Source organism: Bubalus bubalis, chromosome 14, assembly GCF_019923935.1.
Source record: "Bubalus bubalis isolate 160015118507 breed Murrah chromosome 14, NDDB_SH_1, whole genome shotgun sequence".
Classification (NCBI taxonomy): Eukaryota; Metazoa; Chordata; class Mammalia; order Artiodactyla; family Bovidae; genus Bubalus; species Bubalus bubalis.
In genome coordinates, this window is record NC_059170.1 from 6099916 (window position 1) to 6114739 (window position 14824).

At 45.1% G+C, this 14824-nt stretch overlaps 1 long non-coding RNA gene and 3 other non-coding genes across 4 annotated transcripts; all 4 read right to left on the reverse strand.

Annotated features, from left to right (window-relative positions):
• Positions 1–11952: 11952 nt before the first annotated feature.
• Positions 11953–14752, reverse strand: LOC123329132. Its single transcript, XR_006544312.2, has 5 exons — positions 14598–14752; positions 14175–14283; positions 13284–13348; positions 12897–12973; positions 11953–12151 (listed from the first exon to the last, which is right to left on the reverse strand). It is a non-coding gene; the product is annotated as an uncharacterized LOC123329132 (long non-coding RNA).
• On the reverse strand, positions 13123–13214 carry LOC112578957. The gene has a single exon (XR_003103397.1). It is a non-coding gene; the product is annotated as a small nucleolar SNORD12/SNORD106 (small nucleolar RNA).
• On the reverse strand, positions 13425–13515 carry LOC112578959. The gene has a single exon (XR_003103399.1). It is a non-coding gene; the product is annotated as a small nucleolar SNORD12/SNORD106 (small nucleolar RNA).
• On the reverse strand, positions 14358–14449 carry LOC112578958. Its single transcript, XR_003103398.1, has one exon. It is a non-coding gene; the product is annotated as a small nucleolar SNORD12/SNORD106 (small nucleolar RNA).
• Positions 14753–14824: the final 72 nt, after the last annotated feature.

Below are 14824 nucleotides of genomic sequence, written 5' to 3' on the forward strand. Positions count from 1 at the left end.
CACAGGTGGAGGAGCTTGTTCTCAACCCGCATAAAATTCTAGCCTGAAAAATTAATCAGGTAGTTGGCGGCATGGCTGTGAATTGTTTTAGGGCAGAGACTGAGGGACAGTTATCCTTCTTGTCACTCCTTTAGCCCCACTCAATGCTTTTCCACTTAGGGAATGTTCAGGAAGCACTTCTTAACATGATTCTCACTCAGCACTTGGGGGTAGGCTGAGGGTGAAGGTGCAAGTCTTCACTAAGAACAAGTCATGTCAAGCCAGCGTTGTTTTTGATTTATTTTTAATAGGGCCCACACACGTGGCTTCCCAGGTGGTGCTAGTGGTAAAGAAGCTGCCTGCCAATACAGAAGACATAAGAGACGTGGGTTTTATCCCTGGGTTGGGAAGATCCCCTGGAGGAGGGCATGGCAACCCTCTCCAGTATTTTTGCTTGGAGAATCCCCATGGACAGAGGAGCCTCATGGGCTACAGTCCATAGGGTCTCAAAGAGTCAGACACAACTGAAGTGACTTAGCATGCACTACCATACACTAACAGGCTTCCCACGTAGCTCAGTGGTAAAGAACCCACCTGCCAATGCAGGAGATGCAACAAAAATCCCTGGGTCGGGAAGGTCCCTTGGAGTAGGAAATGGAAACCCACTCCAAGACTCTAGCCTGGAAAACCCAAGGACCGAAGAGCCTGGTAGCCTACAGTCCATGGCGTTGCAAAGAGTTGGATGTGACCGAGCACGCATGCGTACAGTAGCAGGCCCAGAAAACGCACTTTACAACATCTCCTATAATTGTTGGAGAAAAGGAATAGGAATGAGACTAGGTTGTGATCCAAGCCTGAATGAAAACCCCATGCCTGGTAGGAGCAAGGCAAGCAGTTCTAGGAGGCCATGAGCAAAGAGGTTATTATGGAGTCCTTGGGTTCGGATCCCAGCTCTGCTGCTCTCCTGGTTCTGGCCCTCTGGAAAGAGAATAACTCTCAGCAGAGTGTAATTCAAGCACACAGTGATGCTCATAGGATATAAGGCAACCACAGAAGCTAGGGCAAAACCTTGGGGCCGGAATAGAGGGGTTCCCGCTACATCTGAGAGGGCCAGGGAAGGTGCATCGGAGCCCAGAGGGAGAGCCAGGTAGAAGAACATCTGGAGAGGTGCCCCGACAGCGGGGAGCCAGGGGAATGCACAACTCAGGTTCACTCTTCAGCCCCATCCTGTCTCCTGCGGAGGACCACAGGGCTCAGAGCTGATGCTGATGAGTCCCTGCTCCAGGTACACTGAGGAAGGTAGACTAGGATGAGGAGGGGACCTGGATGAGCAAGGAAAGGCACTGGCAGAACCATTTACTAACTGTGTGACTTAGGGAGATCACTTGCCCTCTCTGAACCTCGGTTTCCTAATCTGTAGAGTCAGGATAGTAATATTATTGCCCATATAGAGTTGACATGAAGGCAACCCACTCCAGTGTTCTTGCCTGGAGAATCCCAGGGACGGGGGAGCCTGGTGGGCTGCCATCTATGGGGTTGCACAGAGTCGGACACGACTGAAGCAACTTAGCAGCAGCAGCAGAGTTGATGTGAAGAATAAATTGGGTTTTTTTTTTTGTTTTTTTTTTTTTAAGGAATAAGTTATTTAAAACATGTAAAGGACCTAGCAAGGAGGCTGGTAAGAAATTTCAACAAATGGCATTGCAATTATTGTGCTATTACTATTATGATTCAAGTAGGGAAACATGGGAGACTTCCCTGGTGGCTCAGACAGTAAAGAATCCGCCCGCTATGCAGAGAGAAATGGAGCTTAGAGAGGAAGGTTTGGATTTGACCAAACAGTGGGACAGTGAAATATTTGAGGCAGCCTAGCATGTATGATGATAAATACCACCACACTCAGTAGGTAGCTCCTCTAGCTGTAAAAATGGGCAGCGACCAAAGTGATGACGAAATCCCAGGCTGCACATGCCACCATTTTAACACTGGAGAAAGAGAAAAATGCTCTTACCCACCAGGACCACCCCCATCCCCAATCCTCCCGCGTGCAAACTGTGGCTCCATGGTGCCAGTCTGTTTTAGCAAAAGGACCATTTGTTTAAATGAGCCTGCCAAGTGAGAGGATCCAGATGTCTCCTTTTCTCTCTTTTTGAAAAAGCCACAGATAAAAATAAGCCCAAGATGGCCTGTTTCTGCCATGACTTACAGATAAAAGAAAAGACAGTTGCCTTCTAAACAGACCTGCAATTAATCAACATTGGGACCTTAGGAGAAATGGATCAGGGAATCAGCTCAAGGGATTGTAGGACCTGCCAATTCTACCCATCCAGGCATTGAAGGTAAATTATAAACTATCGGGAGATTCCATAAGCCACCATTTCCCTGCAAATAACTCAGGAGGAAAGTTCAAGTCAGCAGAGATACAAAAGTTACTCAGAAGGTACAAAGTCCATCCAGGGTTCCTTAAAGAACAGATACATCATTCCAGGCCAGATGCTCTCTACAACAAGGTTGCCAGATTTAGCAAATAAAAATACAGAACACCCAAGTACACTGGAAGTTCAGATAAGTAACAATTTTTTAGTGTGTGTCCCAGGCAATATTTGGGACACTGTTAATATAATTTGTTACCTGAAATTCAAATGTAACTGGGCATTGTGTGTTTTTCTGGCCCAGGAATGACAGGGGTGGTGCTGAAAGGGTCACAGCTCAAATTCCAGAGGTCTCACACTGGTGGCCTCCAGGCTCTAGGAGGCTCACGAATGTGAGTTGTTCAGTCTTCACCGTTGATAAAATTGGAATCAGTCGCCAACATTTTAAGGATTTCTGGCTTTCTTTAAAAACTGGAAGCTCCGGCCATGCTGGTAGCAGCTGCCCCACTATAGTAACATAAAGAGAACAGAAGGAAATGTGGAAGAGTGAAAATCAATTACCGATAATGTTAGACTGAAAGGATCATGGGCAAATTTGGTTTTGGATGGTTTGTTACACAATGAATGGTGGTCACAAGATCAGTAGCCTGAGCTTTAGGCCTGGGGAGCTCGATCTTCCTCAGGTTCCCCACAGTGCTGGCTGCAGAATCTGAAAAGCTGGCGCAACCACCATGCTCCTGTGAGCCATCTTCCCTCCTCCTAATCGAGGCTTCACGTTCATGTTGGAGAAATGCGGGCGCACAGTGCCCCCTGCAGACGCAGGCTGGAGATGCAAGTTCTAGAAGAAAATCAGTTCAGTTCAGTCACTCACTCAGGACGCCAGGCCTCCCTGTCCATCACCAACTCCTGAAGCTTGCTCAAACTCATGTCCATCGAGTCGATGATGCCATCCAACCATCTCATCCTCTGTTGTCCCCTTCTCCTCCTGCCTTCAATCGTCCCCAGCATTGGGGTCTTTTCCAGTGAGTTGGTTCTTCACATCAGGTGGCCAAAGTATTGGAGTTTCAGCTTCAGCATTAGTCCTTCCAATGAATATTCAGGACTGATTTCCTTTAGGATGGACTGGTTGGATCTCCTTGCTGTCCCAGAGACTCTCAAGAGTCTTCTCCAACACCACAGTTCAAAAGCATCAATTCTTCTGCACTCAGCTTTCTTTATAGTCCAACTCTCACATCCATACATGACTACTGGAAAAACCATAGCTTTGACTAGACGGACCTTTGTTGGCAAAGTGATGTCTCTGCTTTTTTAATATGCTGTTTAGGTTGGTCATAGCTTTTCTTCCAAGGAGCAAGCGTCTTTTAATTTCATGGCTGCAGTCACCATCTGCAGTGATCTTGGAGCCCCCAAAAATAAAGTCACTCACTGTTTCCATTGTTTCGCCATCTATTTGGCATGAAGTGATGGGACCGGATGCCATGATCTTCGTTTTCTGAATGTTGAGTTTTAAGCCAACTTTTTCACTCTCCTCTTTCACTTTCATTAAGAGGTTCTTCAGTTCTTCTTTGCTTTCTGCCATAAGGGTGGTGTCATATGTGTATCTGAGGTTATTGATCTTTCTCCTGGCAATCTTGATTCCAGTTTGTGCTTCCTCCAGCCTGGCATTTCACATGAGGTACTTTGCATATAAGTTAAATAAGCAGGGTTGGCAATATACAGCCATAGTGAACTCCTTTCCTGATATGGAACCAGTCTGTTGTTTCATGTCCAGTTCTAACTGTTGCTTCTTGACCTGCATACAAATTTCTCAGGAGGCAAGTAAGGTGGTCTGGTATTCCCATCTTAAAGTCTTAAAGAACTTTCCACAGTTTGTTGTGATCCACATAGCCAAAGACTTTGGCATAGTCAGTAAAGCAGAAGTAGATGTTTTTCTGGAACTCTCTTGCTTTTCCGATGATCCAACAGATGTTGGCAATTTGATCTTTAGTTCCTCTGCCTTTTCTAAATCCAGCTTGAACATCTGGAAGCTCACAGTTTACATACTATTGAAGCCTGGCTTGGAGAATTTGGGGCATTACTTTGCTAGTGTGTGAGATGAGTGCAATTGTGCAGTAGCTTGGACATTCTTTGGCATTGCCTTTCTTTGGGATTGGAATGAAAACTGACCTTCTCCAGTCCTGTGGCCACTGCTGAGTTTTCCAAGTTTGCTGGCATATTGAGTGTAGCACTTTCACAGCATCATCTTTTAGGATTTGAAATAGCTCCACTGGAATTCTATCACCTCCACTAGCTTTGTTTGTAGTGATGCTTCCTAAGACCCACTTGACTTCACATTCCAGAATGTCTGACTCTAAGTGTGTGATCACACCATCATGGTTATCTGGGTCATGAAGATCTTTTCTGTACAGTTCTGTGTATTCTTGCCACCTCTTCTTAATATCTTCTGCTTCTGTTAGGTCCATACCATTTCTGTCCTTTATTGTACCCAACTTTGCATGAAATTTTCCCTTGGTATCTCTGATTTTCTTGAAGAGATCTCTAGTCTTTCCCATTCTATTGTTTTCCTCTATTTCTTTGCATTGATCACGGAGGAAGGCTTTCTTATCTCTCCTTGCTATTCTTTGGAACTCTGCATTCAAATGGGTATACCTCTCCTTTTCTCCTTTGCCTTTAGCTTTTCTTTTCTCAGCTATTTGTAAGGCCTCCTCAAACAACCATTTTGCCTTTTTGCATTTCTTTTTCTTGGGAATGGTCTTGATGCCTGCCTCCTGTACCATGTCATGAACCTCCGTCCATAGTTCTTCAGGCATTCTGTCTATGAAATCTAATCCTTTAAATCTATTTGTCACTTCCACTGTATAATCGTAAGGGATTTGATTTAGGTCATACCTGAATGGTCTAGTGGTTTTCCCTACTTTCTTCAAATTCTAAGTCTGAATTTGGCAACAAGGAGTTCATGATCTGAGCTACAGTCAGCTCCCGGTCTTGTTTTTGCTGACTGTATAGAGCTTCTCCATCTTTGACTGCAAAGAACATAATCAATCTGATTTCGGTGTTGACCATCTGGTGATGTCCATGTGTAGAGTCTTCTCTTGTGTTGTTGGAAGAGGGTATTTGCTATGACCAGTGTGTTCTCTTGGTAAAACACCGTTAGCCTTTGCCCTGCTTCATTCTGTACTCCAAAGCCAAATTTGCCTGTTACTCCAGGTATCTCTTGACTTCTTACTTTTGCATTCCAGTCCCCTATAATGAAAAGGAGATCTTTTTGGGGTATTAGTTCTAGAAGGTCTTGTAGGTCTTCATAGAACCTTTCAATTTCAGCTTCTTCAGCATTACTGGTTGGGGCATAGATTTGGATTACTGTGATATTGAATGATTTGCCTTGGAAATGAACAGAGATCATTCTATTGTTTTTGAGATTGCATCCAAGTACTGCATTTCAGACTCTTTTGTTGACTATGAGGGCTACTTCATTTCTTCTAAGGGATTCTTGCCCACAGGAGTAGAAATAATGGTCATCTGAGTTAAATTCACCCATTCCAGTCCATTTTAGTTCACTGATTCCTAAAATATCGATGTTCACTCTTGCCATCTCCTGTTTGACTACTTCCAATTTGCCGTGAACTTCCTGATGTTCAAGCTGGTTTTAGAAAAGGCAGAGGAACCAGAGATCAAATTTCTAACATCCGCTGGATCATGGAAAAAGCAAGAGAGTTCCAGAAAAACATCTATTTCTGCTTTATTGACCATGCCAAAGCCTTTGACTGTGTGGATCACAATAAACTGTGGAAAATTCTGAAAGAGATGGGAATACCAGACCACCTGACCTGCCTCTTGAGAAATTTGTAGGCAGGTCAGGAAGCAATAGTTAGAACTGGACATGGAACAACAGACTGGTTCCAAATAGGAAAAGGAGTACGTCAAGGCTGTATATTGTCACCCTGTTTATTTCACTTATATACAGAGTACATCATGAGAAACGCTGGACTGGAAGAAACACAAGCTGGAATCAAGATTGCCAGGAGAAACATCAATAACCCCAGATATGCAGATGACACCACCCTTATGGCAGAAGGTGAAGAGGAACTCAAAAGCCTCTTGATGAAAGTGAAAGTGGAGAGTGAAAAAGTTGGCTTAAAGCTCAACATTCAGAAAACGAAGATCATGGCATCCGGTCCCATCACTTCATGGCAAATAGATGCGGAAACAGTGGAAACAGTGTCAGACTTTATTTTGGGGGGCTCCAAAATCACTGCAGATGGTGACTGCAGCCATGAAATTAAAAGACGCTTACTCCTTGGAAGAAAAGTTATGTCCAACCTAGATAGCATATTCAAAAGCAGAGACATTACTTTGCCAACAAAGTTCCATCTAGTCAAGGCTATAGTTTTTCCTGTGGTCGTGTATGGATGTGAGAGTTGGATTGTGAAGAAGGCTGAGTGCCGAAGAATTGGTGCTTTTGAACTGTGGTATTGGAGAAGGCTCTTGAGAGTCCCTTGGACTGCAAGGAGATGCAACCAGTCCATTCTGAAGGAGATCAGCCCTGGGATTTCTTTGGAAGGAATGATGCTAAAGCTGAAACTCCAGTACTTTGGCCACCTCATGTGAAGAGTTGACTCATTGGAAAAGACTCTGATGCTGGGAGGGATTGGGGGCAGTAGGAGAAGGGGATGACAGAGGATAAGATGGCTGGATGGCATCACTGACTCGATGGACATGAGTCTGAGTGAACTCCGGGAGTTGGTGATGGACAGGGAGGCCTGGCATGCTGCAATTCATGGGGTCGCAAAGAGTCGGACACAACTGAGTGACTGAACTGAACTGAATTTGCCTTGATTCATGGACCTAGCATCCAGGTTCCTATGCAATATTGTTCTCTACAGCATCGGACTTTACTTCCATCACCAGTCACATCCACAACTGGGCATTGTTTTTGCTTTGGCTCCATCTCTTCATTCTTTCTGGAGTTATTTCTCCACTGATCTCCAGCAGCATACTGGGCACCTACCGACCTGGGGAGTTCATCTTTCATTGTCCTATCTTTCTGCCTTTTCATACTATTCATGGGGTTCTCAAGGCAAGAATACTGAAATGGTTTGCCATTCCCTTCTCCAGGGGACCACGTTTTTCCAGAACTCTCTACCATGACCCATCCATCTTGGGTGGTCCTACACGGCATGGCTCATAAGTTCTTTGTTAGACAAGGCTGTGGTCCATGTGATGAGTTTGATTAGTTTTCTGTGATTCTGGTTTGCCTTTTGTCTGCCCTCTGATGGGTAAGAAGAGGCTTATGGAAGTTTATTGATGGGAGAGACTGACTGTGGGGGAAACTGGGTCTCATTCTGATGGGTGGGGCCATGCTCAGTATATCTTTAATTTTTTGTTGATGGGCAGGGCTATGCTCCCTCCCTGTTGTTTGACCTGAGGCCAAACTATGGTGGAGGTAATGAAGGTAATGGCGACCTCCTTCAAAAGGTCCCATGCATGCACTGTTGCATTCAGCGCCCCTGACCCTGCAGCAGGCCCCCGCCAACCCACACCTCCACTGGAGACTCCTGGACACTCCCGGGCAAGTCCGGGTCAGTCTCTTGTGGGGTCACTGCTCCTTTCTCCTGGGTCCTGGTGCACACAAGGTTTTGTTTGTGCCCTGCAAGTCTGTTTCACCAGTCCTGTGTAAGTTCCGGTGGCTCTATGGTGGGTTAATGGCAACCTCCTCCAAGAAGGCTTATGCCATACCCAGGTCTGCTGCACCCAGAGCCCCTGCCCCTGTGGCAGGCCACTGTTGGCCCACACCTCCGCAGGAGACGCTCAACACTCAAAGGCAGGTCTGGCTCAGTCTCTGTGGGGTCTCCTGGTGTGCACAAGGTTTTGTCTGAGCCCTCTGAGCGTCTCTGGTGGATATGGGGTTTGATTCTAAATGCAATTTCGTCCCCCTACCATCTTACTGGGGCTTCTCCTTTGTCCTTGGACGTGGGGTATCTTTTTTTGGTGGGATCCAACATTCTCCTGTGCATGGTTTTCAGCAGCGAGCTGTAACTTCGGAGTTTTTGCAGGAGAAGAGGAGTGCACATCCTTCTACTCCGCCACCTTGTAGATGTTTTAGGGATAAAACAGGATGGTAGTAAACAAGGGTGGGGTATGGATTAAAGAGAAAATAATTAACACAGTGTCGCACATGGTAAGCACTCAGTGAGCTCACTTCTTCCATCTCTCCAACACAGATCTTCTTCCATCTCAATGTGGCAGGAAGATTTTATTCACTAGATATGAATTATGTTTTGGGACTTCCCTGACAGCTCAGTGGTTAAGGCTTTGCCTTTCCCTGAAGAGAGTATGGGTTTGATCCCTAGTCAGGGAACTACGATCCCAGGTATTTCCAGCCAAAAATCCAAAACATCAAACAGAAACAATATTGCAACAAATTCAATAAAGATTTTTAAAGTGGGCCACATTGAAAAAAAAAAAAGAACAGAGGGGATGTGGGCGACAGCATTAAAAAAAAAAGAATTGTGTCTCTCTTATGTGCCAGGCCTGGGCTAAGTGCTTTACAGACCTGATTTTACTGACGCTTACAACTCTCTGAAGCAGGTGTTGTTATGAATCCCATTTCACAGATGAGAAAACTGAGGCTTATAGAAGTAAAGAAGGTGCCCAAGGTCCGTCAGCTAAGAGGACAAAGAAGTAGGATGAGTCTGGAGCATCAAATGTTTAGTAAGACTGAAGCTGGGGAGACAAGATGCAAAAAGTTTGAGCAGCTAAGGCCTAACATTGCCTGCGGAGTTCAAAGAAGCAGTAGTATCAAAGGTGAGAGATTCAAGCTGGGTGGCAGCTCTCTAGCGAATGTCTCCAACCCTGGCTGGTAGGCATTCAGGGCCACTTCTGACCTCAGAGGTGTTTCACCAAGGAAGTCAGAAGAATTTGAACTTGTAAGAACTGGAAATTGGCTCCTTCCTATAAGACTGCATTTCGGTAAGACGCTGCCATTAAGTCAAGGGTTATAGACTCAAGAGCCAGACTGACTGGGTTTGAATCCTGGCTCTATTACTTACAGGCTGTGTAACTTTAGACAAGATGTTTTCTCTCTCTGGGACTGATCCTTCAACTGACATATTTAATAATACAATCTGCCTCACACAGTTGTTGGAAGAATAATGTTTTATTACATGTGAAGAACTGCAATTAACACACAGTAAGAGTTCAATAAATGTTAGCCATTTGCTGTTTAGTTGCTAAATGGTGTCCGACTCTTTTCAATCCCATAGACTGTAGCCTGCCTGACTCCCTTGTCTGTGGGATTCCCACATCCCCTATTACTACAAGGGCAAGTATATTAAAGAGGGAAATACACCAATGTGGGGAAATAGAAAGCACATGACCTGCCTAAAAACATACATACAGGGACTTCCCTAGTGGTCCACTTGCTACGACTCCACGCTTCCAATGCAGGGGGCACAGGTTCAATCCCTGCTCCGCGAGATCCCACACGCCCACACGCCATGGGACAACTAAGCCCAGGCACCACAACTACCTGTGCCTGGAACCCGTGCTCCCCGACAAAGAAATCACTGCGGTGAGAATCCTGTGCACCCCTAGACAGCAGCCCTGTTCACCTCCACTAGAGAAAGCCCGCTCGCAGCAGCGAACACCCAGCACAAACCAAAAATAAATAGATGAGCTAAAATAAAAACATACATACACACGTGTTACTCAGCCACAGCCAATTATAAGCTAAGAAAATGGGCCCACTCTGACCAGATCTTCCAAATTTTCCTTGAGAAGCCACACTGGCCTTTCTAACAAGCAGGTTTTCACCTCAAAGCCTTTGCACTGGTCTGTTCTATCCCACCGATAAACCACTCACTCCCTGATCTTCTTCAGCTCTGTACTCAGATGTGCAACTTTACATTTCTATTCCTTTTCCTCACTTTAGTTTTCTCTCTTGCACTTATTAAATACCATAACACAGTGCATTATTTTTTACTGTTCCTCCCTCTACTAGCAATGTCATGTCCCACGCAGGCAAGTTATTTTTTTCCAGTACTGTATCTGTAGCACCTAGGAAGAGAGCCTGACACATGGTAGATACCTGATTAAGTTACAGAATGGATCACGTGAGTGCATTTTCTTAAGAAACATTCTGTGGACATGTCTTCAGGTTTCCCGTTTGAGTGATGGTTCAAGGATTCATTTAATCAGTTTTGCCTCACTGAGTACCTACTATGTGCAAGAAACAGCTTTAGAAACTGTAGGGGATGCAAAGAGCAGAAAATACTTGTTATGGTAAAAGGCAGTAAGTTGTAGACAGAAATGGAGTCAAATTTTAAGTCAGGGTGTGTGACCTGATTCTATCTCATACAGATTTGGGGAGCTCTCTGAGCCTGTTTCCTCATCTATGCAATTAGACTGGGGACCATGGTAGTTCTCTCCTCACAAGGCTGTTGTACAGTAACAAGCGTGCAGGTCAAGGGCCTTAGCAGTCCCACAAGGCACTCAGTAATATTTAGAGTGACCTACTTTGGGCCAGGCACTGCCACGTGCCATGGAGGGGCCACAAAGGAGTGAAAGCTGCTTTCTACATGGAGTCATGGTCTAATGCAGGGAGATAGATGATACATGTGCTACACAAACATACAATGTATGTATACTGTATATGCATTGGCACCATTTGTTACACAGTGAAAGACAAAAAGGAATAGAAAGTGGTGGGGATGAATTGTTTACTATGGGTCCCCAGAGAAGGTGGCGTTTGCGAACCATGCAAGGGCTAAGGCTGGTCATTCCAGATTGGAGTGAATCTGAAGGACAGTTAGGAGATCTCATATGGCTGAAAGGAAAAGAGATGAAGTCAGAGGTTACAGTGAGGAAGATGGTCCCGGCCATTGACTCCACCTGTTACCATGTAAGGTGGAGAGAGGACAGGTGGGAGAGTATATTCACAGCATACAGAGAATAGATGGTGGATCCAACAGTAAAGAATCTGCCTGCATGTGGGGAGACCTAGATTATCCCCAGGACAGGAAGTCACCCAGGAGAAGAGAATGACTACCCATGACAGTAACCGTCTAGTCAAAGGTATGGTTTTTTCAGTAGTCATGTATGGATTGAGTTGGACTATAAAGCTGAGTACCGAATTGATGCTTTTGAAATATGGTGTTGGAGAAGACTCTTGAGAGTCCCTTGGACTGCAAGATCAAACCAGTCAATCCTAAAGGAAATCAACCCTGAATATTCATTGGGAACTGATGCTGAAGCGGAAACTCCCAATACTTTAGCTACCTGATGATGCTCATTGGAAAAGACCCTGATGCTGGGCGACTGAAGGCAGAATGGAACAACAGAACATGAGATGGTTGGTTGGATGGCATTACCGACTCGATGGACATGAGTTTGAGCAAGCTCTGGGAGCTGGTGATGGACAAGGAAGCTTGGCGTGCTGTAGTCTATGGGGTCACAGAGTCCAGACATGTCTGAGCAACTGAACTGACAGTTATTTCTGCCTGATGAATTTCATGGACAGAGCCTGGTGGGGGCCGTGGCCAACACTTTCTGTGATCCAGTATCATTTGGTTCAAGGTCTTTCTAATGACTCAAGAGAACAGCATTTTCATTTAAAGGATTTTATTTTATTTCTCTAGACAGGAAGGCTACAAAGTTAAAACCTTAATAACCAAAACAGCCACAAGGTTTTACCTCTACACACTTAGGTTACACAACAACCCAAATCTTCATGCTTCATGCTTCAGAAGTAAATGTACATCTTTCTCAAGAGGCCTTGCATTCTGACTCCACAGCTTAAATTCCTTAAAAAGAAAGACACATCACAATCAGTACTTCATTAGGATGCAAATGGCTACTCGTTTGGGATGTCAGAGTATCTAGACTTCAGGAACTAGGAAGATGTAAAGTACCAGACCAAGGAGGGAGGCTTCCAACCTGGGGTCTGCCCATCAAAGTCAGTATTATTCCTGATATGCCAAATATTGATTCTACTCAACATTCTGCATGAAATAAATGCAAAAGATACTTTAGGGACAAATGGAGGCATCTGAATGTAAAGTGGATAAGCAGGCATACAAAGCGTTATGTTTAAGAAGGGAGGCAGAAGGTAAAAAACTGTCTCCTTGATCAGCTCACTGTGATGATGCAAGGAAGTAGTTTTAAAATATTTACTTCTATTGATGTGGCTGCACCAGGCCTTAGTTGATGCACATAGGATCTAGTTCTCTGATCAGGGATCAAACCCAGACTCCTTTGCCACTGGACAGAGGAGTCTGTCCGCCATGTTTGTCCGCCATGTTTAAGAGGCCCATGGAGTAATGTACTGAGGTTGGCATCCAACTAACAGTGTTAAGAATTCAATCTTTCATAATGAATTACAAGCCATTTGGAACTTAACTCAAAAGGTAACTTGGAACCCTACTTGCAACTGGTCCCCAAGTCACTCCCAACTGGGCAAACCCAACACTTCTCTACCCGCAACACAATCAGTTATCATTTTATCAAGGGGTTAACACCTAAAGGGACAAAAATTTACAAAAACCTTACCTGTTACAGAACTGAACCAAACTGAAATCAGGCTGCCATCAACCTATGTAGGCCCTGATGTACACAGGGCTCTGGTCCTGTAGGAAAGGAAGAGGAAGCAAAGATAAATGACTTGAATGATGCCGGGGAGGAAATCATAGGGCAAGCCCTATTCCCAGTTTAAAAAAAAAACCACCCACACAGAAAGTCAGTGGTAAGCAGAAAACAAATAGGAGTTATCTTTGAGGCCAACGCATCAGACAAAACTGGCTACTAGTTCAGTTGGATCAACAGGGTCGATCTGATGGGGAAAAAAGTTAAGTCATCAGCTGCAATGGCCATACAGAAAAGTAGAACGTAGGGGGATAACCCCTTCAAAAGAAAAGCAGTTAAATAGATATGACTTACAAATTCTCTCCCAATCCTGGATCCATCATGGTCCATTCAATGCCTGTTTGCTGCCAACAGTGAGCCTGAGATGAAAACATTGAAACATGACCTGTAAGTCAGCTAGATGCAAAAGCAGTGGGGGGCAGAAGAGCTGCTCAAGTTGGCATATCAGACACAAACTGGCTTAGAGAAGTTAGATCAACATGGTCGATCTGTCGGGGAAAAAAGTTCAGTCATCATTAATGCCGGCAGGAACCTCTTGGACTCTACAAGGCAAACGCCCCGGCTTTCTGTACTTAACATGTGAGGGAGACCAGCATGGCTGGCAAGAGCTGTGGGAAAATGGTTGGCTTTTACTCAAGTGACTGCAGCGTTTTGACTGTGTCAGGATATCATCACACTTGAACGCAACATGTCATCACTTCTAACACAGCAAGGTCTAAGGAAAACTGTCTCAGAGATCCCAGCATTAGGGTGGCATTTTTAGATTCAGTTTTAAAAGTTAAACCTTTGAGAATTAGAGTAACATGGTCAAAAGAAACATTGGGCCTTCCTTAAAAAAGCAATGTCATCACAGTATTCACCCACTTGGAAATTTAAGCACAAAAAAGCTGTTTATTACTAAAAAAGGGAAGGAACGGGCATCTGAGTATGTACCATAAGGAGCATTTTAAAAATGAACACCGATTCCCTTATCCTGGCTCGAAATGTGGCTAATACATATGTTTTTGTGAATTATGATAAAATGAATCCAGATTACCTCAAGAAAATCGAGTAACTAACTAAAATATGCTTATTAGTAATCCTTACTCTCTTTTGTTCCCCTGCCAAGGCGGCCTAGCAAACCAAGAGGTTCCTCAGGGCACAAATTCCTGCAACAGGTCAAAAACATAAGAAAAACGTGCTTACTCCAGAGGTCAGGAAGCTGAAGGTTGTGCCTGTCGACACGGGGTTCCCTTGGAGCCCCAGCAGGGACCCCTCCGCCAAGATTCATTCTGTAGCGTCTGATCACGCAGATCTGCGAACCAACAAAGAAGGTCGTCAGTCGCCATCTTTGCACAGTCGGAAGAGAACAGGGCACCGCCTTTTGAGGCCGGTGTTATCAGAATCAACTGGCAAGTATTCAAAGACATCAACATGGTCGATCTGATGGGGAAAAAAGGGAGTTCATCATTTACACCGGCCGAGGAATCCTAGGTTTCTTCAGCTCTCATTCATCTCCCCATCGACGCTTAGACCTATTCATTCAGAGGAGAGGGGACCACCGGGAGAGGCGACGGCACAAAGAGGGAAAAGGAGGCGCAGAGATGTAGAAGCGAGGTTTCTACTCACCACATACAGTAGTAAATTCTGATTCCAGGGTTGAGACGACATCGGATGAGGAACAGACAGCGACCACAAAGAAGACAGAGCGCCGCAGACGCGAAAGGAAGAACAGCGAGCGAGCCTCCCTTAAGTAGCCAGCGGGGACTCTCACGCCTGCGCACTGGCTCCGAGGCGCTTCCTTTTCCCCGCCCCCGCCAAGCCCGCGCCGCGCGAGGCCCTCTGGGAAATGCAGT